This window comes from Cervus elaphus, chromosome 33 (genome assembly GCF_910594005.1).
Source record: "Cervus elaphus chromosome 33, mCerEla1.1, whole genome shotgun sequence".
Lineage (NCBI taxonomy): Eukaryota > Metazoa > Chordata > Mammalia > Artiodactyla > Cervidae > Cervus > Cervus elaphus.
In genome coordinates this window covers 32,954,106-32,981,179 of record NC_057847.1, presented here as the reverse complement: position 1 = coordinate 32,981,179, position 27,074 = coordinate 32,954,106, and the positions used below count along the sequence as shown (strand labels likewise).

The 27,074-nt window shown below is 36.7% G+C and overlaps 1 protein-coding gene and 1 long non-coding RNA gene across 2 annotated transcripts in view; one reads left to right on the top strand and one right to left on the bottom strand.

The window, feature by feature from the left end:
* Positions 1-20,514, top strand: part of LOC122688413 — a 173,688-nt gene extending 153,174 nt beyond the window's left edge. Inside the window, exon 5 of the long non-coding RNA XR_006339439.1 lies at positions 20,423-20,514. This is a non-coding gene — a long non-coding RNA (uncharacterized LOC122688413). The remainder of the gene's footprint in view (positions 1-20,422) is intronic.
* The window catches only part of SCN9A (sodium voltage-gated channel alpha subunit 9), a 164,581-nt gene that overhangs the window by 112,659 nt on the left and 24,848 nt on the right, over positions 1-27,074 (bottom strand). The gene's annotated exons all lie outside the window — the stretch shown is intronic.

Below are 27,074 nucleotides of genomic sequence, written 5' to 3'. Positions count from 1 at the left end.
ATTTTTACATTGTCTACTTGTTGTTTACACTGTAAACACCCTGAGCAAATGGCTCAGTTTTTAGTTCTCCTTCTCCTCATGGGCATTGTAGGCTGTCAATAAATCCACAATGGCTCCACTCTTCTCAGTTATAATCACTACATTATCATTAGCTTTGGCCCAACCTTTGGTACTCGTATTATAGTACTCACTATAAAGAATATCTGTGCAGAGCTACAGACCTAGATATTGACACCATTTCACTTGGGAAATATTCACTCTTCCCATTCCTTTTAAAGGAACTATGTCCTTGAAAAAATAATGACGAGAAAGGAGGGTTGGAGAATAGGGGAGATGCAGTGACTGTGAATTAATTTAAGCAGGAAAATGATCAAATCTATATTTAGTAAAGCTCACGTCTTCCACAGTGCAAAGGGTGAATTTACAGAATAGAGATCAGCTAGCGAATGAGTACAAAAATGTAGCACATCAAGGTGCAGAAGCATGATCATATTTGAGAGCAAATGAAAAGTTAAAACTGACACTTAAATGTAGTACCCTGGGAATGAGATAAGAATCAAAAATTGCTTTCAGGTATCCAACTTGGACAACCAAGTAAATGCTCCCATAATTTCCGATGGTAAGAAAATTAGGAGGATGAGACTTAAAGAAGAGAGGAAAATGATGGGTCCAGTGTGCACATAATGTGTTTGAGATGTCTGGAGACACAAAGTATACAGGTGAATAAGTAGTGAGCCATGTTAGTTTGGGAACTCAGTATATGAGTGGGGATGAAAATAGTAACTCCGGAGTCATCAACATAAAGAACCATTTGACACAGACCAGAAAAAATTCTATTTTTAAAGGATAATAGTCTTTAAGAAAGACTTATGTACAAATTACCATAATACAAGGGAGGATATAATTACTTCAATGGAAAAAGTACTTTAGAAACACAAGGATGTAGACGTGGGTTTGAGCTAGGGTAGGAAAGATAAGCCAGAATTCTGTAGAAATTCATGGTTGAATAGATATTTATAATTACCCTGACTGTAAAACCCAGGCAGGATAACTTCTTTTTAATCCTGACTTCAAGACTTAGAAGCTATGTTACCTAGGTCAAATAACTTAATTGGGCATTTCAATTTACTCACATGTAAGATGAGTATGAAAAGGATGATGGAGAATTAAATGAATCAACAAATATAAGTTCCTCAGAACTGCATCTAAAACAGTAAGACTTTAATAAATGCCTATGATGATTGCTATTATTATCATTATTGATCCGGCAGAGGGAACAAAATGAACCAAGGCACTGATGCATCAAAACACACAGGGCAAACTAAAGAAATGATGAGAGGTCTATGGAGTACTTGGTAGCATTAAACCCAGGAACAGATGATTATGAACCAGAACTTCCTAGGAGAGTAGTGGTTTCATAGGCATTCCTCTTCTGGTGGCTCAGACGGTAAAGAACTGACTGCAGCGTGAGAGAGGGTTCAATCCCTGGGTCGGGAAGATTCCCTGGAGAAGGGAATGGCTACCCACTCCAGCAGTCCTGTCTGGGGAATTCATGGACAGAGGAGCTTAGCAGGCTACAGTCCAAGGGGTGGCGAAGAGTCGGAGACGCCTGAGCGACTAACCACTTCTATAGGAATCTGTGCAGCAATTTTTATGCCATTATGTTGCAGGAAGAGTATTAGTAGGAACCTTAGGAAACCATTATTTATGTTCTGGCTCTTATTCTTGTCACCCATGAGACCCGGAGCAGGGTTTACACAGCTTAACCCAGTGTCAGTTACTCCACTGGGAAAATGAAAAATTTAGATGATGATCTTAAAGTTCTTTTTCAGTAGAAAGAGTTCATAATTTTCCCGAACTTGTAATTTGTTCTGAATAAAAAGTTTTTGTAAACTTGTAACTATTTCTGAATAAAAAGCACAATATAACTTCATTATTACTTGATAATGAGACTGCTTCTTGAAAAAATTTAAAAAACCCAAAATGGTCCCATCATTTGGAACAAAAGAGGAAATGTATGTGTTCTAATATTTCACTCTCACTCTCTTTCTTTACACAAGAATCCTGGGTTATTGGCCCTACTCAATAACTACATTACTCGGTTTTCCTCACAGGTAGGGGTGTGACTAGTTCTGACTAAATAAATGTAAGAAGTGTTGATGGAACATCCTTGTAGATGCCTGAAAAAGGAGAAGCTGAGTCCTCCCTCCTTTCTGTTGACTTGAACTTGGATATTAGCACTCCAACAACCATCTTCTACTATAATGGAACTTCTGGCTGGAAGTCAGAAGTAACAGAAGAAGAAGGACCGTGTAGGTACCTACTGATTTTTTGCAGGCACTAGACCAGTCCTGGATGTCTATCTTGGCCTTCCATTCAGTTCAGTTCAGTCGCTCAGTCATGTCCGACTCTTTGCGACCCCATGAACCACAGCACGCCAGGCCTCCCTGTCCATCACCAAATCCCGGAGTTTACCCAAAATCATGTCCATCGAGTCGGTGATGCCATCCAACCATCTCATCCTCTGTTATCCCCTTCTCCTTCTGCCCTCAATCTTTCCTAACATCAGGGTCTTTTCCAATGAGTCAGCTCTTCGCATGAGGTGGCCAAAGTATTGGAGTTTCAGCTTCAGCATCAGTCTTTCCAATGAACACTCAGGACTGATTTCCTTTAGGATGGACTAGTTGGATCTCCTTGCAGTCCACGGGACTCTCAAAAGTCTTCTTCAACACCACAGTTCAAAAGCATCAATTCTTTGGTGCTCAGCTTTCTTTATAGTCCAACTCTCACATCCATACATAACTACTGGAAAAACCAGTCTAGCTTTGACTAGACGGACCTCTGTTGGCAAAGTAATGTCTCTGCTTTTTAATATGCTATCTAGGTTGGTCATAAATTTCCTTCCAAGGAGTAAGCGTCTTTTAATTTCATGGCTGCCGTCACCATCTGCAGTGACTATGGAGCCCCAAAATAAAGTCAGCTACCCTTTCCACTGTTTCCCCATCTATTTGCCATGAAGTGATGGGACTAGATGCCATGATTTTAGTTTTCTGAATGTTGAGCTTTAAGCCAACTTTTTCACTCTCCTCTTTCACTTTGATCAAGAGGCTCTTTAGTTCTTCTTCACTTTCTGCCATAAGAGTGGTGTCATCTGCTTATCTGAGGTTGTTGATATTTCTCCTGGCAATCTTGATTCCAGTTTGTGCTTCATCCAGCCCAGCGTTTCTCATGATGTACTCTGCATATGGGAGTTTAAGCTACTGTGTTCAGGTCACTATTGTTAGCACTGGAATGTAATTCCATATAATGCTGAAGCAATATTGAATAACTATCAAATTAAGTGATATTAATTTGATTCATATTAAACCAATTAACTGAATTAAATCACTCTTAATAACATCATATACCACATGGAAACACATTTCATGTGCTTCTGCTTTTTACATTTATGAAACATTATTTCATTTTTCACAATTATTTCTAATTTTTAAAAATTGTCCTATTCAGTGTTTGACATCTTACCACACAGGTTGGTTTCAAGAAGCAGGTTGTGCTTCAAGAAGTACAGTCCTTATAGACAGCTATAAAAACAACCCTATAATTGAACAACTTTAATATCATAATTAGTATTATTTTTCCAAAGAGAAGAGCACAAAGTGACTACATCATAGGTGCCATTTAAGAGGAAGTTCCAAGCACAGCAAAATAACAGTTTCACTTATAAGAAAATTCCAAGGACTATTCTCATGAATCCAGAGGTAATATTTTAATAAGACTTCAATAACTATAGTACATTCAGACCTTGGTCCAAATGGTCTGCATATAAATGGCTATATTAAAATAATTTTTCCTAATTGGAGTTTTCCAAAACCAAGATTTTCCAAGATAGTACTAAAATCTACTTTATAGCCTAGAAATAAAAAGACAATTTGAATACTTTAAGTAGACTACATTAATTACTATCTACTGAGGCTCAACAATTATTAATCATCTTGATTTAATATGCAAATCTTGGACGGCAGGATCAGACTCATTGTTCTGAAAGGAATAGGGTGCAGCAAAGTCAACATTAAAATTTAACCACCAAATGGGCTTTTAGGATGCAGAAAATACTTTAAAATGCACCTCACCTTAACAGAGCAAAATACTATTTAGTGCCTTGAGCACATTCTGCTTTTTTTTTTTTTAATTGGTGGAATTGCTTTACAAATTTGTGTTGGTTTCTGCCGTATGACATGAATCAGTCATAATTTTATGTATATATATTCCTTCCCTCCTGTGCCTCCCTTCCCTCATGATTTCTTTTAATATAATCAAAAAATTACATCATACATATTCCAGGCATGAATTATTCTGGTTTGTATTTGCTTTATTTTGAGGTTTACTGTTTGGGGACATGGTGTTTTTAAGGCTATTAAGACAAGGAAAAATCTGTAGTGGGAACAGGTGTTATTTAAGTTTGTATTTGCAAACCAACCATTATAAACAGAGTGGGGAAGCTCAGTAAGATTCTAGAGAAGTCCTCACAGTTTATGACCATGACTCACAGTGTAACTTTACACTGAGGCTGAGTATACATGTTCACTTATATCTGAAACAAACTTCACAAATAACATTTATTCTTACTATAAATAATACAGATATTCTCTCTTCTAGTCTACCCTCATTTCCTTGAGTATGTGTGCATGTGTGTTAAATCTACATGCTACAACTCACTAATCCAGTATAAAAACTCTACTCTAGAGTCACTGGAACTTAGAAGAAATCTAAGTCAGACCTCTCAATTCACAACCATGTTAACTGAAATGTCATCGAGGTGTGACTTTGTCCAAGATGACAGAGCTGTGTGAAGCAGAGTCAAGACTAAGCAACTAAGGTTGCTGATTCTCAATGTAGGGAAAAAAGATAACACTAGATAAGGGATATTAATGATTTTAAAAGCTCAAAATGCAGAAGTACATGGCTTAGAGGATGTACCCGTCACAAAGGTCTTGATATGTGAGTCACTGGAGTTCTTAACTGATGATTCATTTGGCTTTGTTTAGCAGGCTTGAATTTAGAAATTAAATCAGCAAGTAGTTTATCTAGTAAACTGCCTTCATAATTAAATAAAACAATCCCCAGAAACTTAATTGAGGAATGTCTACACATCAGTAACACTGAGAAGGTACAATCTGTTGGTGTGATTATGTCACATTTCTGTCACACTGCTCTTTGAAAATCAAATTTAAAATGACACTCAGTTTGCTCTTAACTTCCTTAAAGGCATGAACAAGTAACTGCAAACTCTGATATTTAATGTGTTAAGGAAAAAGATTTCATAGGCAGCAATTTTTTATTGACAGGCACACAATTTGGGAATTTCTAAGTCTGTAACTTAGACTTATTGTAATTAAAGATTAGTAAATATGCAAAAATAGATGAGGAAAAGAGAACATGAAAGATATGCCTTGGGGAGGAAACACATTTTCTCATATTTTGTAGAAGTACAACAAATCTATTGGTCTTTGTATTTTTATAGGCCCCCATCCCTAAACATAATGAATTTATGAAGGTGGAAGAGAAGCTTCTTAAATCTATTGCCTTTTGTTTCAATATTTGATATCAAGTCTCTATAGTTAAATAAAAGAAATACATTAACAAAATTGAGTCCCTTATATCTAAGTGTCTGTGAATAAGTACTGGTTAATTAATTATAAATTCACCACTGCAAAGAAGAAACTTGATATTAGTACAAAGATCATCTCAGTAAGATGAACTGACTTTCATTTAAATAATCTCAGTATAATACGGCAAAAATATAAAATAAATGAGCACCTTAGTGCAGAATATAAATACATAAAACATCGCTTATGACATTTCTTTTTGAAACTAATGTCCACTACCCAGAGAGGCAGCATATTATAGCTGGCAAATCATAAGCTCTCTTACCACAAAAGCAAATGTTGTGACAACACTTTTGCTGTCAACATAAACAAAAAGAAATTTATTCTCTCCAATACTCTAGAATTCCACATCCTATTTCAGTGGTAAGAAACCTAACTGGCTAATCTGTTGAGAAGAAACCATAAGATACACATGTCTACAAACTGGTTAGTTTTATTCTATTGCATTACAGCTAAAAGAAAGAAAGAGGAAGAAAGGAGGGAGGGAGGAAGGAAGCAAATAGGAAACCCATCTCTTAATGAAAATGAGAGAAAACAAAACTCCCAAATAACACAAGCTAAAAAGAAAATATTTTTAGAAATTTTATAATTTATATTGACTGCACTTGACATGTGTTTTTTCTCAAACTATACAACTTTAATATTGATATATATATAATCTAAAGGCAAAGACACATATGTTCAGGCATGCCAAGTCGCTTCAGTTGTGTCTGACTCTTTGCAATCCCATGGACTGTAGCCCACCAGGCTGCTGAGTCCATGGGATTCTCCAGGCAAGAACACTGGTGTGGGTTGCCATTTCCTCCTGCAGGGGATCTTCTCAACCCATGGACTGAACCTAAATCTCTTAAGTCTCCTGCATTGGCAGGAAGGTTCTTTATCACTAGCGCCACCTGGGAAGCCCAAAGACACATGTGTATTTTACCAAACACTGCTTCCACATCAGTTCCACTATGGAGTTCTGATTCATTTTCTTTCCATTCATCCTACTGATTCTAGGTGTTCTAATTTTTATTTTATCAGGTTTCCAATGTTTTAGTCCTCTCATTGCATGATGAAGTTTACTTCTTGATGCACAAATTTATGCTAAGAACATGGTTTTGTGTACTTGCTCTATACTTTATTTTTATATCTACATTTCTTTGTATTTTTGACAGACATTAATATGCCAGGCTTCCCTGATAGCTCAGTTGTTAAAGAATCCACCTGCAATACAGGAAACCCCAGCTGGTTTCTTGGGGTGGGAAGATGTCCTGGAGAAGGGATAGGCTAACCACTGCAGTATTCTTGGGCTTCCCTTGTGGCTTAGCTGGTAAAGAATCTCCTGCAATGTGGGAGTGAAAGTGAAGTGAAAGTCACTCAGTCATGTCCGACTCTTTGTGACCCCATGGACTTTACAGTCCATGGAATTCTCCAGGTCAGAACACTGGAGTGGGTAGCTTTTCCCTTCTCCAGGGGATCTTCCCAACCCAGGAACTGAACCCAGGTCTCCCGCATTGCGGGCAGATTCTTTACCAGCTGAGCCACAAAAGAAGCCCAAGTATACTAAAGTGTGTAGCCTATCCCTTCTCCAGGGGATCTTCCCAATCCAGGAATCAAACCAGGGTCTCCTGCATTGCAGACGGATTCTTTATCGACTGAGCTATGCGCTGTGTTCAATCCCTGGGTTGGGAAGATGCTCTGGAGAAGGGAAAGGCTAGAAAATATGCCAACTTATTTTCTAAATAATTAATTTGTTTTAGCAATACCCCTTGACAGCACCCTTTTAGGCAAAAAAAATAAAAATACATTTCCAATGCACGGATAGTTCAGATTAAATCAGTCACTCAGTCATGTCTGACTCTTTGTAACCCCATGGACTGCAGCACACCCTGTCCATCACCAACTCCTGGAGCTTACTCAAACTCACATCCATCGAGTCAGTGATGCCATCCAACTATCTCATCCTTTGTTTCCCCCATCTCCTACCACCTTCAATCTTTCCCAGCATCAGGGTCTTTTCCAATGAGTCAGTTCTTCATAACAAGTGGCCAAAGTATTGCAATTTCAGCTTTAGCATCAGTCCTTCCAGTGAATATTCAGGACTGATTTCCTTTAGGCTTGACTGGTTGGATCTCCTTGCAGTTCAAGGGACTCTCAAGAGTCTTCTCCAACACCGCAGTTCAAAAGCTTTTAATTCTTCAGTGCTCAGCTTTCTTTATACTCCAACTCTTACATCCATACATGACTACTGGAAAAACCATATCCTTCACTAGACGGGCCTTTGTCGGCAAAGTAATATCTCTGCTTTCAATATGCTGTCTAGGTTGGTCATAGCTTTTCTTCCAAGGAGCAAGCGTCTTTTAATTTCAGGGCTGCAGGCACCATCTGCAGTGATTTTGGAGCCCCCCAAAAATAAAGTATGTCACTGTTTCCACTGTTTCCCGATCTAATTGCCATGAAGTGATGGGACCAGGTGCCATGATCTTAGTTCTGAATGTTGAGTTTTAAACCAACTTTTTCACTCTCCTCTTTCACTTTCATCAAGAGGTTCTTTAGTTCCTCTTCACTTTCTGCCATAAGGGTGGTGTCATCTGCATATCTGAGGTTATTGATACTTTTCCCAACAATCTTGATTCCAGCCTGTGCTTCCTCCAGCCCAGCGTTTCTCATGATGTACTCTGCATAGAAGTTAAATAAGCAGGGTGACAATATACAGCCTTGACGTTTCCCAGTTTGGAACCAATCTGTTGTTCCAGGTCCAGTTCTAACTGTTGCTTCTTGACCTGCATACAGATTTCTCAGGAGGCAGGTCAGATGGTCTGGTATTCCCATCTCTTGAAGAATTTTCCATGGTTTGTTGTGATCCACAGAGTCAAAGGCTTTGGTGTAGTCAATAAAGCAGAAGTAGATGTTTTTCTGGACTCTTGTGCTTTTTCAATGATCCAGCGGATGTTGGCAATTTGATCTCTGGTTCCTCTGTCTTTTCTAAAACCAGCTTGAACATCTGGAAGTTCAGGGTATACGTACTGTTTAAGCCTAGCTTCGAGAAATTTCAGCATTACTTTGCTAACGTGTGAGATGAGTGTAATCATGTGGTAGTCTGAACATTCTTTGGCATTGCCTTTCTTTGAGGTTGGAATGAAAACTGACCTTTTCCAGTCCTGTGGCCACTGCTGAGTTCCAAATTTGCTGTCATAATGAGTGCAGCAATTTAACAGTGTCATTTTTTAAAATTTGAAATAGCTCAACTGAAATTTCATCAACTCCACTAGCTTTGTTCATAGTGATGCTTCTTAAGGCCTACTTGACTTCACATTCCAGGACGACTGGTTCTAGGTGAGTAATCACACCATTGTGGTTATCTGGGTCATGAAGATCTTTTTTGTATAGTTCTTCTGTGTACTGTTGCCACCTCGTCTTAATATCTTCTGCTTCTGTTAGGTCCATACCATTTCTGTCCTTTATTGTACCAATCTTCACATGAAATATTCCCTTGCTATCTCAAATTTTCTTGAAGATATCTCTAGTCTTTCCCATTCTATTGTTTTCCTCTATTTCTTTGCACTGATCACTGAGGAAGGCTTTCTTATCTCTCCTTGCTATTCTTTGGAACTCTCTATTCAAATGGGTATATCTTTCCTTTTCTCCTTTGTCTTTTGCTTCTCTTCTTTTCTTGGCTATTTATAAGGCCTCCTCAGACAACCATTTTGCCATTTTGCATTTCTTTTTCTTAGGGTTGGTCTTGACCACTGACTCCTGTACAAGTTTATGAACCTCCATCCATAGTTCTTCAGGCACTCTGTCTATAAGATCTAACCCGTTGAATCTATTTGTCACTTCCACTGTATAAACATAAGGGATTTGATTTAGGTCATAACTGAATGGTCTATTAGTTCTCCCTACTTTCTTCAATTTCGGTCTAAATTTGAAACAATAAGGAGTTCAAGATCTGAGCCATAGTCAGCTCCCAATCTTGATTTTGCTGACTATATAGAGCTTCTCCATCTTTGGCTGCAAAGAATATAATCAATCCAATTTCAGTGTTGACCATCTGGTGATGTCCATGTGTAGAGTCTTCTCTTGTGTTGTTGGAAGAGGGTGTTTGCTATGACCAGTGTGTTCTCTTGGCAAAACTCTGCTAGCCTTTAATTGCCCTGCTTCTTTTTGTACTCCAAGGCCAAATTTGCCTGTTACTCCAGGTATTTCTTGACTTCCTACTTTTGCATTCCCGTCCCTTCTAATGAAAAGGACATCTGTTGTGGGTGTTAGTTTAGAAGGTCTTGCAGGTCTTCATAGAAACTTTCAACTTCAGCCTCTTCAGCATTTTGGTTGCTGAAACATTACATTCAAGAATAACATAGACTTACATAAATATACACTGACTTACAATGGTTTTATAATTTTTATACCTGCTTCTCATATGGGAATACTTTGAAATATAAAATATAGATATTCTTTTTAAAAATAAATGGTGACATCAAGTTTTACAGTTTAGTATTTGCAAGGTTATATTGAAGGAAATATTGGAATCATGACTAGAGGTCAAGTTCTGAGCTTGAGTACAGTGCCTTCCACCACTTCATTATGCTTAAGATGGGTTAAACTTTGATAGTAGATGGAAGAATTGACCATAATAAGCCTACACATATTTGCTCTTTTTTGAAAAAGGAACCAGCTTAGCCAATAGGTCTAAATGTGTCTCTCTTTTTTTTATGGTTCTCATAAAGACACACTATTGAGAGTTCAAGAGAGTGAACCAGGCCTTTGCGTGAGGAAATTTTTAGTTCCTAGTTTATGTGGGGAAAATGAGAGATCCAATTACAAAGTCTGAGAGGTTTCCTATAATTAGTGGCTATTGTATTACTTTTGCTTATGACAATACGAGGAAAGGGAAAAATGGAAGAGGAATTGCTATTTCATTTCTTTATTATTTTCCTAATTGCTTTTTTTTTTTTTTTTTAACTAAAACAGCTTATGCTTCAAGGAAGCCAAGCCATAATCATTTCATCAATAATATTAACCTGTCATTTCATTCAGGAAATATGAGGCAAGCTTTAATCTTAATTTTATGAAAACTAGGAGATTCTCAGCTCTCTTTTATTGTCTTGTAAGCATACTTGCAGAATAACGAGGTCAATACACAGGAAATGTCTCAGACTTATTTCTGTGGGTGTTGTATAAATATCTATCAAAATAATAATCAATTGAGTGATGACTGCATATACTTTCCAAAATCTTGTCATGAAGATTCTGTCCTTGACATCTGAGAAATTATGATAACTTACAAACAGAAAAAAGAGCAAATAAATATATATCAATATATATTAGATATATTATAATAATACATTATATTTACTTCAAAATAAGGTAGAATTATTGTGTTATTTCAAGGTTGACTAGGAAACACAAATGATTTTAATCAGTGGTGAGGCCAATCTACTCAGTCAATGCCATATAGAGATGTTTGTGACTAGGCCAATCATGAGCCCTACAATTAATTCCTACAGTTAGTTTTCCTGCCTTTCCTTAAGACTGTGATACTTATAGGATCATGTTTGCAATCCTTATCATTAAGAAAACCTCCCAGACTCATTTTTACTAGCAAAGTAATAATAACAATAATAATAAATTGAGCATCTCCCAGTACATGAATTTGTACCACTGCTAAATTTTAAAGAATCTACATGTACAACTACAAAATAGCATATACATTAAAAAGTGGACATAAAAGATTGAAAATTTAAAGGCAACACTTTTAAAAAAAATCTTCAAAAATCCTTCTTAGATGTTCATAATCCACTTGGAGACAGCAGAATATGCCTTTCCCATGTTCAAATCACAATTAATTTGACATGCTCAGGCCTCAAATCCACCACCAAAACATCCTTGGAGAACCCTGGCAAGCATGTCCCTATCTATTCCTGCCTTCATACTGCAAAAATACTTTTAGAACACAGAATACTTTAGGTTTTGAAACTAGCAATTTTTTTCAACATCAAAATTAATTGTCATATCTGTATTACATCTTTCTAGGTGTCATAAAATTAACTATTGGGTTGGCAAAAAAATTCCTTCAGATTTTTCTGGCTGTAAATGATTATTATAGTAAGCATTTATAGGTATTTGGAAAAGACCCAAATGAACTTTTTGGCCAACCCAACAAAAAATTTAGTGCCGGTGAAATATACACTAAATTTATATAAATTAATTAGAAGATTGATTTTTTTCTCAGTGTGGTGAAAAAGAGAGCACATAAAATTGTTGTCAAATCCTTTACCAGTTTTATAGAAAATTAAATATTTGAGATAACCCATTTAGAATTATAACTGGTGTTTTATTTTGAAACAAAAACAAGAAGTCTTTACATATTGAAGCCCCAAGATATTACACATGTCAATGTTTTACAGAACTGGGAATGTCTGTGTTTCAAAAAAGAAGTTACAGTTGATGCAAAATACCTGCCAGATACCTTTTTTGGGAAAGGGAAAAAATGGAAATAAAACTTTGCTTTTTTCACCCCAAGAATTATTCTATACATTTCAAAATCAGTCAAAAGACAGCCTTTGGTTTGAGGAACATGGTATTGTATTAGGAACAAGTCAGACAAATGAGCTTTTGAAATCCAGTCCTATCGTTTTCTGATTGTGTGTAATGAATTAGTGTCTTATCTAAGATCAAGTTTGCTCATCTAAGAAGTGATGACAATAGTACTGTTCCTCATAATGTTATTGTGTGCATTACAATAGACAGTGCATGTGAAGCCATCTATTTATACAGATGGTGCTGAGAGGGGTGCTGAATGTAAGAACGACTCAATAAAATATTAAAACTCAAAATGCTAAGGTTCAATTCTGTGCTTATGTGGATAACTGGCTAGGGTCATGGAGGACTGTCTGAGAGTATAAAGTATCTTTCCATGGAGAAATAAATGCTAAGTGTTCCTATATGGATCCAATCCACTGCATTAGCTTTAGGAGGATCACATTGCAATCAACCAAACTGAACTGGCACAGACATATACTTAATTGAAAAATGATCAACTACATCATATTATTTAGAATCAATGAAGCATCATTAAAAGCATATTTTGATATATATATATATTTTTAACTTTATAAAGCTTTTTCAGTTCAGTTCAGTTTAGTTGATCAATCGTGTCTGACTCTTTGCAAATCCATTGACTGGAGCGCGTCATGCTTCCCTGTCCATCACCAACTCCCGGAGCTTACACAAACTAATGTCCATCGAGTCAGTGATACCATCCAACCATCTCATCCTCTGTTGTCCCCTTTTACTCCCACTTTCAATCTTTTCAAATGAGTCAGTTCTTCGCATCAGGTTGCCAATGTGAAGTTTCAGCTTCAGCATCAGTCCTTCCAATGAATATTTAGGACTGATTTCCTTTAGGTTTGACTGGTTTGATCTCCTTGCAGTCCAAGGGACTCTCAAGAGTCTTCTCCAACACAGTTTGAAAGCATCAGTTCTTCAGTGCTCAGCTTTCTTTATAGTCCAACTCTCACATCCATACATGACTACTGGAAAAACCAGTCTAACTTTGACTAGATGGACCTTTGTTGGCAAAGTAGTGTCTCTGGCTTTTTAATATGCTGTCTAGGTTGGTCATAGCTTTTCTTCCAAGGACCAAGAGTCTTTTAATTTCATGGCTGCAGTCACCATCTGCAGTGATTTTGGAGCCCCCAAAAGTAAAGTCTCTTACTGCTTCCATTGTTTCCCCATTTATTTGCCATGAAGTGATGGGACCGGATGCCATGATCTTTGTTTTCTGAATGTTGAGCTTTAATCTAACTTTTCCCTCTCCTCTTCACTTTCATCAAGAGGTTCTTTAGTTCTTCACTTTCTGCCATAAGGGTGGTGTCATCTCCGTTATCTGAGGTTACTGATATTTCTCCTGGCAATCTTGATTCCAGCTTGTGCATCATCCAGCCTGGCATTTCGCATGATGTACTCTGCATATAAGTTAAATAAGCAGGGTGACAATATACAGCCTTGAATTACTCATTTCCCGATTTGGAACCAGTCTGTTGTTCCATGTCCGGTTCTAACTGTTGCTTCTTGACAACAGTTAGAGGCTTTTTAGTATCTGTTATTTCACTGGAACCTAAAAACACTGAACCATTAACCATCACCTAGGAGTTATCAGAAGTGTGAACCATAAGAAACCACAAAGTAAAGCCTTTTGGTGAGAAATCATCTTATAAAACTAAGGATGTGTAATCATATGCTTTGGCTTAAAAAGACATCCTCCTACTCATGCGTCATCAGAGTCATTCAACCTTGTGGAGTATTGGGCTTGGTCAAAAGAGACTAGAGGACAAACCTTAAGAAGATGTATCTGACCTGTATAAATAATCATCATCCTAGCAACATACCAGTATGTGGAAGCCCTTCTGTCAAACACAAAACAAAGTTTCCTGCTGCTTGTTTTCTTCACTGCCAATAATGTCTAATTTATTTTGAAATTCCTTTTAATGATCCCTTTCACATGTGTTTTACAGAAAGCCACCTAAAATCCTTTGTCCAAGCAGGAAAAACTCCTCAAGATAATAAACCCAGAGATGGAAATTCCCACTGCTGACATCATAGCTGTGTCTTTAGATGAGAAAATCCAAAACACATGGGAGGAGAAAGTCGCTAAACATAAAATTTTATGGGTCTGATGTGAAGCAGGAGTGCAAGTCAGAAAAGCCTGAGTCATGCCCTCTGTTATCTTGGCAGAGCAGCTTGTCCTCAAGGCTCTGAAAGGGAGCTCTCACCATGTTTCAGACCTCATAAAATTGATAAATTAGATTTGAGCTGATTGTATTGCAAATACAACCCCAATTACTGCAGGAGTTAAAATATCACAGCTGCCATGTAAGATGGGCATCAAGTGGCCTAAATAGAGGCCTCAGCTCTCATCTGTATAGAATAGCCAGCAAATTGCAGCTGGATGATACATATCTCAATTTAGGAGTTCCCAAAGTTCTTTCATTGAATCTCTACTCTTAGGCTATCTTTAGGTAATTTCAGGACAAAATTGGTACTGAGTTGTGGTGTGCATAGCTTAGAAAATTGGCTAGTGATAAGAGAGCTTTTATAAAACTATAAATGCCATCAGGAGAGAACATGATTTTTGAGCGAAGGTGGGGTTTGGTTGTTTTATAGAGGAAAACTAATATATAGAAGCATTAAGTACTGTGTTAGAATTATAATCCTTTCAGAGACAGTTATTTTTCTCATCTCAATTTATGGAGACTTAGAGACATTTCTTTGATACTATTATACTGGAAAGGGGCCGAGGCAAGCTAAACTCAGTTCTCCCTGTTTTGAAAGTTTTCATCATGTTCAGGTCAGTAGACCCTTTAAAATGTGATAGAGGAAAAGGGGGATACTGACTGAGATACAAGGGCAAGTTATAAGAGAACACACAGTATAAACAGGGATTTCAAGTCAATAAAGAAACTTAAAAACCAATAAAATAAAAACCAAACAAACAGAACAAGTATATTTACCAGAAGGTTCTGCTGAAGGTGAGAACATTTGTTGCTTACCTTCTTCCCGAGCTCCCAAAGTTCCATGTTGTTAGTATTAGGAACAAGGATCATATCCTTGGCTATGTTTTCCCTACTATCAACTTGACCCAAAATAAAACTAACAGTGCCTACCCTGTATTTTTCTCACCCCAAGAAAATTTCTTTTCTAAAGTTATAACCTGTTAGAAACCAAAGACTGTTTGAACCAAGGTATTACAGGTTAGACTTTCCAGTCTAGTTAAAAAACAATGGCCTAGCATCCTTGCTAAAACATGGGAGATTCTACACTTAAAATCGCCCCCCTGGAACACGTGATGAGGTTCTATGTCATTAGGTCTGCTTGTTGGGATGTATAGGCTGAGGAGCTTTTGTCATCTGCCTTGAAACCACCAAGATGGAGAAGTCTTACTGAAATATCAATAAGGAGAGTCTCATCCGCTGCTCCTCTGAGCCTCTTGATTAACCTGTGCTGCTGTGGGAGGTAATTTGTCTCACCACTTGTAAACAAACAAGGGAAGAAGGACTAGTGATGCCCTAACACTTGCCCCCTCTTTCCTGCCTTAGTCAATTTCTCAAGAAGAAAATGGGCTTGCTCAGGGGATATACATATGGAAAAGATCATCAGAAAATCTCATTATTTAGGTCTATTCTTAATTCCAAAATTTAATACCAAAGATCGTGAATCTTTTGCACAAAACTTTTCTCGGTTTTTCCCAAATGAATCTACCATGACTTGGCATTTCTCATAGACCTTTTCAGTCTTGATTTGGGAAACTGAACCCCTTTTATTCATCTCAACACAGAGGATTTACTAGGATACTTAAATGTTTTAAAACAATTCAACACTGTACATGTTAGACATTTTAAAGTATACAATGCTTGAGCCATGTAGACAACATAGAGATGGGTCTCTAGGGGCATTTCTGCTAATGAATGGGAGGTGCTCTGCTCAAGTTGGAAAAAAATTTACCATCTGTTTGTGAAAGATATAGTTCAGCTGCTACCTTGACAACAAACCAAGCACAGTAGTGACCTGAGGGACTGCAGAGATACCTGCTATTGTCTGACACCAAAAGGAACTGGAAACTTACTAAACATGGAACAGGTGCAGAGAAATTTATCATTGTTCTCTCTAAAGCATGGGTTCAGGTGGGAATGTCATGCTCAATGAAAAAGGCGTATAATATACAAATGTACATGATAAAGTATATGACTTCTAGTAGTAGGTGGGAAAGCCAGGAGAGGAAAAACTCAAACAACAAAAATACAGAAGACAAGCCACCTGCACCATAGTTTTGAGAGAACTATTTAAATCATTTGAGCCTCAGACTGGACAGAACTCAGTTTGCATGAAAGGCTGACTATTTCACATGAAGATTAGGGTGGGGAATTGGGACTGGGGCTGAGTCATCTACATGTCTTCTCCTCTTCCACATCAATTTGCTGATTGTTCTTTTTTAAAAAAATATTTTTATGTATTACAGTGATCCTGAATTAATAAGAATGGAATCTAGAGAATATAAAATAGAAGCATTAGTATTGCAAGTTTGTCTAAAATCTCTAGGTACTGACCCACGCATCACTCTCTCCATCTTCCTAACTCATCACCCTCTTCCCTCTAGGATTTTCTTTTTTTTTTTTGGAGTATTCTGTCATTTCCACTTACACCTGGAATTTCTGGATCAAAGCATAAAATATTTTAATCAAGTCAAGTAACTGTTTAAGAGTATAGATGAAAATATTTTCATAATACCATCCTAAAAATCCAAGAGGTTCATGAATCATTGCTCTTAGAAAGCCTTTGACACCCAGGGGATATATTTTCATGCAAGTGGCCACACTAGGAGATCAGCCTTCCTAGTGGGTTGTGTACCTCATGGGCAAGTTGTATTTGTTTTCCCTGGCTTAGTAAAGCGCTATTTAAGTGGACCCCCAATTGAAGTGAAAAGCCTTGAATTCTATGCTATTTAGTATGCCTCTCAACTGTTCCATAATTAACTAATTAATGCTCAAAACACACCTGGGGCCCTGTTATTATTATTATTCCATCATTCTGCCTGAGTTATAAACACATTAAGGTTTTATGTGAAGTCATTGGTAAATTACAACACTGAAAATAAATCCAGGAATTATTGTCAGAAGTACCTGGGACTGACTGGTAGATGATCTTCCCCTGACCCCATCCTTCATGTGCACTTGAAGTTCATGTCTCAGAATTTACAGAGGACATTCTGATCTAGAGCTTATATAACGAGGTCATGAGGATACAGAAAAGGATGAACATTTTAGAAAAATATAGGATAGGGTTGCCAGATAAAATATGCGGTGCCCAGTTGAATTTGAATTTCAATAGATGCAGGACCTACATAAGGAATTGGCAACTTTTCATGACCATGTTCCGGAGGGACTGAGCCATTTTCCTATAGGAAGATGGCAGGTACTCACATCGGGTGCACACACAGGAAGAACATGTGGGAGAGAGATGGCCCACTTCCTAGCTATCATGTGGTGCCTCTCAGAGAGGACATCGGGTAGCAGTCAACTCATGAGCCAATGGAAATCAGCTAAAATAGCACCTCTGCACATGTGCACATGTTTGTTGATTATCATATGGGTTGTCTTTTCACAAAATAAGGATGGAAAGGCTTTCCATTGTAAAAACATGAAAAAAACAATTATTTTCCAACCTAGATATGTCCTTCAAATGGCAACTCACTCCAATGTTCTTGCCTGGAGAATCCCAGGGACAGGGGAGCCTGGTGGGCTGCCATCTATGGGGTCGCAGAGTCAGACAAGCAGAAGCGATTTAGCAGCAGCAGCAGATATGTCCTTCAGATTTGACAACCTCTTATCTATTTTTCCTATACTCTTATATTACTCTGATCATTTAAATGACTCAACTAACCAGTAGCCAGTACTAGAAGTAACAAATATCACCAACTGGGGATTCAGAATAGTCTCTTAATATCCAGTCAACAAGTCCTACTAATTATTCTTTTTAAATCACCCCTAAATTCATTTCCTTTTACACCCCCACAGCTTGTCTCTTTATTCTTTACATCTTATCTACATTATCACAATAGTTTCTTATGTCTAGGTTTTCACTCTTTACCTCTAATCTACAGACTACATATTAATATCAAAGTGGTAAATAAAAACTGACAACATCACTTCTCTACTTATAAATAAAAATCATCAATGTTTGGTTTATGAGATTAACTACAAAAGCCTTTCTTCAGTGATCCTAGCCTCATTCCCTGAAATTCAGGCCCACACACCTATCCAGAAATCTAGCTAAGTGGCTCTGGTCCAATGGAACATTCCCATTCATCCTTCAGGAGCCAGCCCAAGGATTATTTCACCCAGGACAACTTTAATTAAATCTCCAAAGTAGTTCCTCTCATCATAATTGGACATCTTATTCATATTTCAATTCCTAATGGTTAGCATAACGAGGCACATAGTAGGCAGACAACAAACTTTGATTCAATGGTTATATACTTTTTTCTCAATTCCTTAATCCAAAAGAGGTTAGAAGAAGCTCAAAACTCAAGACCTCAATAAAAGAGAAATGTCAAAATTACACAAGAGTTCTCCAGTTTTCTCTCATAGTTATTTTCTATACAATTTTCTATATAATCCATTTTATTTACTTCAATTTCTGCACTGAACCACATATTTTACTTATCTATTGAATACTTTTTCCTCAACTCCCAATCTTGGAATATTAAATGGAACATTTTCAATGGCCAGAGAGAATTAAAATATTGTCAATTCTGTGAACTATAATATCTGCACTACATTGTAAGTTATGGCATAATTTTACTAAACACTCTAAGCAGACACCGAGGGCAGTACATATAGGAATCTAGAGTCATCGTGTACATAAAAATGTTTCATGGAAACATGTCAGGTCTGTTATATTTTTAGTTCAAAGCCTTTCTACCAACAAATGATTTCATAGACTTGACTTTAACTTGCTACATTATAGCTAAACTACCTCTGGCACCAAGAACATTTATACAATGGGAAGTTTTAACTATACATCTGTAAGGTACTTTTCTGAATTAAAATTCTGGTTCCATTTTTCCTGCATGTATAATTTACAGGTAATTACAGAAGGATTTGTTTTTTTACTGTTGTAAGATGAGGATTTGGAGATTTAAGAATATAAAGAGAGGGCTTCTCCAGTGGCTCAGTGGTAAAGAATCTGCCTGCCAATGCAGGAGACAGTCGTTTGATCCTTGATCTTGGAAGATCCTATACGCCATGGAGTAACTACGCACAGGTGCCACGACTATCGAGTCTGTGCTCTAGAGCCCACGCTCCGCAAGAGATACCCCACAATGAGAAGCCCACACACTGCAACTAGAGAGTGGCCCCCTGCTCGCTGCAATTAGAGAAACACCTGCCCAGTGATGAAGATCCAGCATAAATAAATACATAAAATTAATTATAAAAAAAGAATACAGAGAGAAATCTGGATTTGGGGGGAGAGGAATTAGTGTGTATATAAGTGTGCTCAGGAATCCACTAAAGAAGCTTCAAAAAGGATGATTACTTTTGCTCATGTCTTTAACTGTGCTTTCTGTTATGATAGACACAAGTTGAGTGCTCAGGGATTTATCTATAAAGTGAGGAAGTTGACTCTTCTGGAGGGTATTTTCAACTTAGTTATCTATGAGTCCATAATTGTAAACACATTTTCTGTCAGTCATCTTGCAGTTATCTGCTGATGGTCACCAGGGATAAAGTGAAAGATTATTCATCACTTAAAAAGAACATTTTAAATGCATGGATTAACTCAAGGAGGTTAGTAGCAAGTATATTAATATATGATGGGCTGTGTATTATTAATCAAAAGGTAGTTATAACTAAGAGTAAGAAACAGGAATCTCTAGAACTATAAATATATTCAAGGTCAATGCGATTTGATAGTGATATTTCTTTTTAAAGTTAAATTTTCTTTTAACATGATTTTAACATAAACTATTTAGAAAGCTAAGAGAAATCTGCATGAACATTGGCACAACAAAATTTTTTTCTAAGTATATATTTAAGATGTGTATATCTAAGTTAAAAAGTCTAATTTGGGGACACAAATGGCTTCTATTGGAAGAATTAAAAAAATAACTTGAAGCATGAAATGCCTAAAACAGGAAGAAAAACAATATAAAACAAAAACAGTGTGGGGGAATGAGTGATTCTGAAATATTTTGTAATGTTTTGTATGTTTTCTAGTTCACAGAAAATCAGAACTATATAAATCCTGTTATAAAAAAATGTCTCCCTGAAACTGAGCTGAGGAATTTCGAGATGATACATGTCAAAGGTAAAGACATGTTTCTTTTTTCCAGCAGGAGAGATGGGTTACATGATGATGTTCTATTGCAATATCTTCATGGCTCCCTTGCCAAAGGACTGATGTATATTTAATCACTTTATCTAATGGATGTAATTTCTCAAGTCACAGTTACCCATTAGGAAAGCTCTTGCTCTGGTTCAGCTGAGCACTCTGATTATATTTCCTGACTTTGTGGTTTCAGAGAGGCAGAGCTAGTGGAGAATTCCCTGGCTGAGCCATCTGTCTTTGCTATGGACAAGCGAATACAACAGGATCATCTAAGTCATTAAGCTTGGGGGATGGGTAGAAAAACCATGTGGAATCACAGAGTCCAAATCTTTTCATATAGTTAATTTTAATTACCAGAGAATAAATCCTTTCTTTTTTTTTTTCAAAATGCCTTATCCTGCTTGATTATAATGGGAACAAATCTCATTCTGGAGTTTTTTTTTTTTTTTTTTTTTTTCATTCTGGAGTTTTAAACAATTATTATGAAGCATATCAGCATACCTGATGCCACCTACGAACATGTATATGTAAAATAATACAGTCCTTAAAATGTCTTTTATCCCATTATATATATTATATACATATATATATTGTATATATACTTATTTTTACTATCTTACAGCAATAGAAAACATTATAACACACTGCACTAGTATATACATATATATATTATATATATACATATATATATATATCAAACATACATAGTCTAGCCGTCATTATAATATAATCTTTTATTATATGGCTAAATTATATATGATATCTACTATATCACAAATATTCTTTTCTACTGTCCTTTCTTCTTCTGCATGTTCTTAAGCAACACATTATACAATGTTGAAATTATACTGACGTGACTAGAAAATAAACCTCACGCCTGTAAAATGGGAAAAAACTGCTAATTTGGAATATTGGTACATTTCCTATTATAATTTAAATGAATTTCAGTTTTACACAGTTCTCCTTCAGACAGCTTAATAGAAAATTTAGAATAGATAAATCCATAGTGATTTAATGATGTACTTTTAAAGCCTGTCGGGATGGGAAATACATGTAAATCCATGGCTGATTCATGTCAATGTATGACAAAAACCACTAAAATATTGTAAAGTAATTAGCCTCCAACTAATAAAAATAAATGAAAAAAAAATAAAGCCTGTTCAACTCAACAAATATTTACATGGGTTGACGTGTGCACTCTTTTGCCCTGAGACAAGAAGTAAAACATGTACATATACACCATGGAATATTACTCAGCCGTTAAAAAGAATTCATTTGAATCAGTTCTAATGAGATGGATGAAACTGGAGCCCATTATACACAGTGAAGTAAGCCAGAAAGATAAAGAACATTATAGCATACTAACACATATATATGGAATTTAGAAAGATGGTAATGATAACCCTATATACAAAACAGAAAAAGAGACACAGAAGTACGGAACAGACTTTTGAACTCTGTGGGAGAAGGTGAGGGTGGGATGTTTTGAAAGAACAACATGTATATTATCTATAGTGAAACAGATCACCAGCCCAGGTTGGATGCATGAGACAAGTGCTCGGGCCTGGTGCACTGGGAAGACCCAGAGGAACTGGGTGGAGAGGGAGGTGGGAGGGGGGATCGGGATGGGGAATACATGTAACTCCATGGCTGATTCATGTCAATGTATGACAAAACCCACTGAAATGTTGTGAAGTCATTAGCCTCCAACTAATAAAGAAAAATAAGAAAAAAAATATTATCTAAACAAGTGAAATTCAAAAAATGAAACACAATGACAAATTAATGATGGTGATGTGAAGGGTGAAAGTCACTCAGTTGTGTCCGACTCTTTGCGATCCCATGGACTATACAGTCCCTGGAATTCTCCAGGCCAGAATACTGGAGTGGGTAGCCTTTCCCTTCCCCAGGGGATCTTCCCAACCCAGGGATCGAACCCAGGTCTCCCATATTGCAGGCGGATTCTTTACCAGCTAAGCCACAAGGGAAGCCCTTGTAGTGATGATGTAATGATGTGATGATAGTGTAATGATGATGATAACTTTCTAAAAAAACCCTATGTAAGAGCAAAGTACAGAAAGGCGGAAACTAAGAACCCAAATCACGCCCTAGAAAGGACCTACGGAAGTAAAGAAGTCCTTAGGAAGGCAATTCTCAGTCACAAACTATTAATCATTAGCTAAAATACATGTGTTGCTGTGACTGAATGTATCTTTTTTAGAATTTAAATGAATTCATTAAAAATATTCTGCTTCAAATTTGTTAATTTTCCCCTTTAGTTACAATAATATTGTAAGATATTCTGCTATATCTTATCAAAATACTTTTGCCCCCACAATTATAAGAATATAGTCAGATTTTCAAACTTTAAAAAAAGGGATGAAACTCCTAACCGAGCCTTTATTAGGAATCTGAGCCTTCCACCTGAAAAGGGGCTTTGGGTTTCCATACTTCTCTGTTTTGGTCCCTCTATCAGTTGAAAATTGGGTGTTATTTCTGTACATGTGACATGGGCCACATTAGCGGATTTCAATTTAGGAGTATCAGAGGTTGTTGGAACAATGAATTATTTTCTCTAGACCAAGATTTAAAATTGTTAAGGACCCTATATTTCCATTGTATCTGTTTTCTTATTGAAGCACCAAAATAATTCCTTTAGGGGGAAAAAGAGTTGTGCTACAGCGTGTAATTCAGTAGTACCAAGGAAATTCAGTCAGTTCTAATATTCATTCAATGTACAAGAAACCCTGCCTTTATAATGGGAAATTCAGTAATCTTCCCCTGCTAAAAAAAAATCCTCTATAGCTGACAGCTGCCTACAGGATAATCTGCCATAGCTGGGAAAAGCACAGAAAACTTTTCCTAGCCAGGTGCATAGCCTCTTTCCTTCCCCTCTTTGTGCCTACCACATTCTAGCTACATCTCTTTACATTTCATTTCCCCAAATGGCAACCAGATTATTCTATGACCCCTGCTTTCTTATGCTGCTCCTTCTATCCAGTTTCAACTATTATGATCATTTCATTACTTTAAAAATTCAGTTCAGCACTTCTTATATGAAGAGATCTGATCTCATCTCTTATCTTTCTTTCCTCAAGTATAAATTCAACTCTTCATCAGCTTCTCTTTCTCTCACCTCTCCTACCTAATTTGCATTTCCACCTACCCCCCAGTACATATTTTTATCATATTTTTTATAATGCCTCTTTTCTTTCATTAGTCTCCATTCTTTCATTAGTCTTCTTCAACCAGACTCTAAGCTCCCTAGACAGGAAACTTGTCTTGGATATCTTTTATCACTAGCGTATTGCGTGGCATCTAGACGTCACAGGAACTTGTTGAACACGAAGAATGACAACTTCTTCTAACCCAAAAACAGGAAGAATCGAGCACCCTGTCTTTAAGGCAATGTAAATGTCACACTGATTTGTAAGTGAACTACAATTATTACTTAATAAAATTATGAATACTTGAGAGTTTTTAATATTTTAAGATTATCTTCAAATACAGTAATTAATAACTGTCATGTCATTGAGTTTACATCAGAAATTTTTTAAAAAGTTATGGTGTTCTCACTTTTTCTCCCCTTCTAAAAAATTAAAACACATTTAGAAACAATTCTTTACCTTATGTGTAGCCTCAGGTGTGCAAGAAATATAAAACTGGGGCTACTCCAGTGGTGCTAGTGGTAAAGAATAAATCTTCCAATGCGAGTTTGATCCCTTAGCTGGGAAGAACCCATAGAGTTGGAAATGGCAACCCACTCCAGTATTCTTGCCTGGAAAATTCCATGGACAGAGGAGCCTGGTAGGCTACAGGGGCCACAAAGAGTCGGACAGGACTGAGCAATTGAAAGTGAAAACCTTGTCTTTTCTCATTTTAATGATAGCAAAATAAAAGCTACTATCTATCTGCCTTAGTGAAAGCAGTATTCTAACAACCAAAATGACTCAAGTTAAAAGCTTGATCTGATAGACAGGAAGAGAGACTAGTATGGTAAACATCACCTAATCAAATGTTGTTGTAGTTCAGTCACTCAGTCATGCCTGACTCTGCGACCCCACAGACTCCCTGTCCATCACCATCTCCCAGAGTTTGCTCAAATCCATGTTCATTGAGTCAGTGATGCCATCTAATCATCTCATCCTCTGTGGCCCCCTTCTCTTCCCGCCCTCAATCTTTCCCAGCATCAGGGGCTTTTTCCAGTGAGTCGGCTCTTTGCATCAGGTGGCCAAAGTACTGCAGTTTTAGCTTCAGCATCAGTCCTTCCAATGAATACTCAGGGCTGATTAGGATGGACTGGTTGTATCTCCTTGCAGTCCAAGGGACCCTCAAGAGTCTTCTCCAACACCACAGTTCAAAAGCATCAATTCTCTGGTGCTCAGCCTTCTTTATGGTCCAACTATCACATCCATACATGACTACTGGAAAATCCATATTAAAATTCTTCTATTCTGAATTATACTAGTCATGTATACTCACAATTATATTAGTCACTCCTAAAAATTCATTAGGAATGTTTTTCCATTTCATCAGTGGTTGAGCATCCCCAAATTGCAAATACTTTATTTGAAACATATACGTGATTAAGGACAAATATCCCAATGTCTAGATCTCTAGAAAAGTGGTAACTTACTCAACTATTACAGAAACTTAGGCACAGATACAATACTAGATTGTTGATTAATTCCAGCTTAAATGTTGCCATTAACAATGCAGTTTATTTAAAATCTGTAGGTAAATAACAAGGCCAAGTTGTACAGAAAATATTTTTGTTGTTGCTGCTGCTATTCAGTCACTAAGTTGTGTCCTACTCTTTGCGATCCCATAACTGCAACACACCAAACTTCCCTGTCCATCACCATCTCCCGGAGTTAGCTCAAACCCATGTCCATTGAGTCAGTGATGCTATTCAACTACCTCATCCTCTGTCACCCTCTTCTCCTCCTGCCTTCAATCTTTCCCAGCATCAGGGTCTTTTGCAATGAGTCGGCTCTTCACATCAGGTGGCCAAAATTCTAGAGCTTCAGCTTTAGCATCAGTCTTCCAATGAATATTCAAAGTTGATTTCCTTTAGGATTGACTGGTTTGGTCTCCGTGCTGTCCAAGGGACTCTCAAGAGTCTTCAAAACCACAATTCAAAGGCATTAATTCTTCAGCACTCAGTCTTCCATATGGTCCAACTCTTATATACGTAGATGACTACTGGACAAACCATAGCTTTGACTATATGGACCTTTATCAGCAAAGGTCTGTAGAGTCCAAGCTATGGCTTTACTGTTAAATCCAACATATGATACTTTGAAGAAAGTTGTACATATAACTAATTTCAAGTTATTAATATAGCTGAATATAAGTATAGTAAATTTTCATTGGTATGTTTAGATAACACTGAAAAGCATAAAGATTAAAATAAAAGTAATCTATTCAAAGCAAATTATTGATGATATTTTGACGTATTTCCTTTGTCCTTTTAAGGCACACACCTACTGCCAAAACGCTTTCCAGAGAGGCTGTAAAAATGTACACTCCCTCTAGCAATATAAAAGCATATATTTTTCCATACCCAAGCAATATTAAATATAGTAATTTTAAAAATGCTTACCAATTTGATAAAAAAAAACATTTAAAAATGTGCATTCCATGGAACATCTGTTTCTTCTTTAATAAATCTACTTACTCTCTTCAGTTCAGTTCAGTTCTCTTACTCTCTTAGTCCTTTCTCTATTGGGGTTTTCATCATTTCTTTCTTTGATAAGGAGTCTTTTATGCTAAGACATTGGTCCCTTTTCACAAAAGTTCTATTATTTTTTTGCCAGTTTGTCATCTTAACCTTTGTCTTTGGTAAACCTTATTTTTGAAAATAAATAGAATTAAATAATTGCTATTTTACAAAGCTATATAGTTACTTTATAATTAGAATGTTCATACTTTTTTATGCATACGTATTTTTTCATTGTGTGAGAGCAGAGTTTTATTTTCAAGATACATTTCTGGAATCACAGACCTAGGAATGAGTTAATCACACAGTCCCTGGAGTCATATCTGAGGCTTAAGAGAGGTTGCTCATTTTACCTTGACTGGATTCATCCAACCCAACTTTTGCCTTTCTGCTTTTCTTGGTGTTTGGGTCAAGCACATTCTCAGATCTTCTGTATAAAATTTACTGCATTTCAAATTTTTGTATAGTGAAATTTATTTAATTGAGATGAATATTCTAAATAAGGCTAAAAATATCATGTATTCTTATATACATTATGGTACGCTAAACACTCACCTGCATCATTCATTCATTCAAATTCAGTTTAGATGTATTTTTGAGGATCTATTATTTGATTACAGCCCAAAGTTTCAGAGCAATCAGTAGCTCCAAGAAGAGAATACTTTTAAGTTGAAATGCTGGGCCAAAACTACAGGTTTATGACTCACTTTTCACTCTAAACAGCATCCTTACATTTGTTTTTGAAGAATAAATACAGCCACAAAACACAAAGGTACATATAACAAAAATTGATTCTCCCTCTCTCCTTTGTTTCCCAG